The sequence below is a fragment of the Heteronotia binoei genome, chromosome 3 (genome assembly GCF_032191835.1).
Source record: "Heteronotia binoei isolate CCM8104 ecotype False Entrance Well chromosome 3, APGP_CSIRO_Hbin_v1, whole genome shotgun sequence".
Taxonomy (NCBI): Eukaryota; Metazoa; Chordata; class Lepidosauria; order Squamata; family Gekkonidae; genus Heteronotia; species Heteronotia binoei.
Genome location: NC_083225.1, coordinates 174,372,298 through 174,374,679, shown reverse-complemented (window position 1 = coordinate 174,374,679; position 2,382 = coordinate 174,372,298). Strand labels below are relative to the sequence as shown.

At 43.8% G+C, this 2,382-nt stretch overlaps 1 non-coding gene across 1 annotated transcript; it reads right to left on the bottom strand.

Moving 5' to 3' along the window:
* Positions 1 to 1,631: 1,631 nt before the first annotated feature.
* Positions 1,632 to 1,706, bottom strand: TRNAL-AAG (transfer RNA leucine (anticodon AAG)). The gene has a single exon. It is a non-coding gene; the product is annotated as a tRNA-Leu (tRNA).
* Positions 1,707 to 2,382: the final 676 nt, after the last annotated feature.

Here is a 2,382-nt window from a genome sequence, read left to right as displayed (position 1 = left end):
ACAAACAGGCTTTCTCTGACTGGATCCTCTCACCAGGGATGGAATCCTAGCAGGAGTTCCTTTGCATATTAGGCCACACCCCCATGATGTAGCCAATCCTCCAAGAGCTTAGAAGGCTCTTTTTTGTAAGCTCTTGGAGGAATGGCTACATCAGGGGCGTGTGGCCTAATATACAAAGGAGCTCCTGCTAGAATTCCACCCCTGCCTCTCACACAAACACAGGATTCCACCCACACCATCCTGCCTTTTCTCAAGCGTTATACTAAATGATACAAAGTCTGCTCCTTACCAGAGAGAGGCTTAACAATTGAGTACTTTATTGTTTCCCAGCAGTAGAGTTAGACCACTCTGCCATGCTACCAGGCAGAGCTATCTTTCTCTCTGTCTGTTCTTTTGCTGAGGCAGACCCAAAGCAACCACTGGTTTTTCCCTGAGGCTGACCTGAACTAAACTCCTGCTTTGCTTCCCTCCAACATTCCAGCTCCCTCCACTCTAAAAGATGATTGGATGCTGGAGCAGTCCTCCCACAGGCTCAGCTGAGTGGCTGTGTTTCCCTTTATGACAGGACAGCCTCCTGTCCATCACAGATGCTCTTGCTCAAGGAAAAAAAAAATAGAGAAGAACTTGATTTGGAAAGGATTAAAGAAATGACACTCATCACAGGCAATGGACAAGTCTATATTTGACTGGTGGCACGTTTTGTTATGTTGAATAAGGAACTGGCGACTCTCCTCTTCCATATTGTTTATGGCATATGGAGTTGCATTCTATGGATGTTACATTGATAGAAGAAAGAAGTGCTCTAAAAAACAGGGCTTTTTTGTAGCAGGAACTCCTTTGCATATTAGGCCACACATCCCTGATGTAGCCAATCCTCCTGGAGCTTACAGTAGGCCCTGTACTAAGAGCCCTGTAAGCTCTTGGAGGATTGGCTACGTCAGGGGTGTGTGGCTTAATATGCAAAAGAGTTCCTGCTGCAAAAAAAGCCCTGTCTAAAAACATTTATTTTTAAAAATACATGTACAAAGTACAACATTCAGACTTCCTTTCCCTCTCCTTACCCATTATTCTTCCAGTGGCCCATGATTTTTCTCTCTTCTCACTGTTCATATTCCTCTTCATGTACAGTCTTCTCTAAAGACCCTTATCTCAGACTTCTCATAGTATTTCAGAACAATCAGACACTTACAGCCTTGACTCTCAACAGAGAATTCATAAAACAGATAACCTTCTTGCCATCTACAGGGAATGAAAACAAAATAAGCAGAAGGCACTGTTGTCTTCACAAAGGAAGAATGATCAACAAGCTAAATTCACTGTCAAAGGTATCCTTGTAGGAGCTTCCATTTCACCCTTTCTGCTGTGGTCCATGGTTGAGGCACTCTAGCAGTGTGAATGGCCAACTATGGACCTCTGTTGGGATTCTGCCGCTTCAAGGGCCAGTGATAGCCTGAAAATGGACCAAACTCAAGTGGCTTTTTTGGAGCTGAGATAATGAACATATGAAGCTGCCTTATACTGAATCAGAGTCTCAGTCCACCAGAGTCAGTATTGTCTACTCAGACTGGCAGCAGCGCTCCAGGGTCTCAAGCTGAGGTTTTTCACACCTATTTGCCTGGACCCTTTTTAGTTGGAGATGCCAGGGATTGAACCTGGGACCTTCTGCTTCTTAAGCAGATGCTCTACTACTGAGCCACTGTCTCTCCCCTACCACTGAGCCACCATCCCTCCAATGTGATAGAACCCAGAGGTAGGCAATGGTTCAGTGCACTTCCCACTACCACCAAAGTTAACATTGAATAAAGGAACCCTGACATATTTTAACAGGTTCCAAAAGATGGGCTGCATGTGCAAACCAATAAGCAATAATCACCGTAGATCATTATGCAGTGAAGTGTGGAACAAACTGTTTAGTAATTAAGAGAGCAAACCTAAACATGTTTACTCTGAATCTTACTCAGGATCCTTCTCCGAGGAAAATATTCTTGGGATTGCACAGTACCAGAACGTCTTCAGCTAACAGATAACACAGTGGTAAAATTGAATATTTCAAAACCTTTGTTAATTCCCCACCACCTGCAAGCACATACATGCGCTCCAAAAAGACTACAAAGTGGTACATTTGTTCGGCTGAAGTTGAGAGGTCTTCCCCATGCTAGGAAAGGAAGAAAGAAGCTGTGATTCATCATATTTTAGCAGGAACATAAGCGAAAGGATTTGATTGGGCCCTTGGAGAGATCAAGCACAGAAAAAGTGCTACAAAAAGCAAATAATTGGGGAACGGGGGAGCCTCGGCACATTGCAGAGAACACCTCTTAATATCCTCCATATGTCCCTGTTAAATAATTTCTGGTTCTCCTTTATTTGTTGCATGCCTGCTTT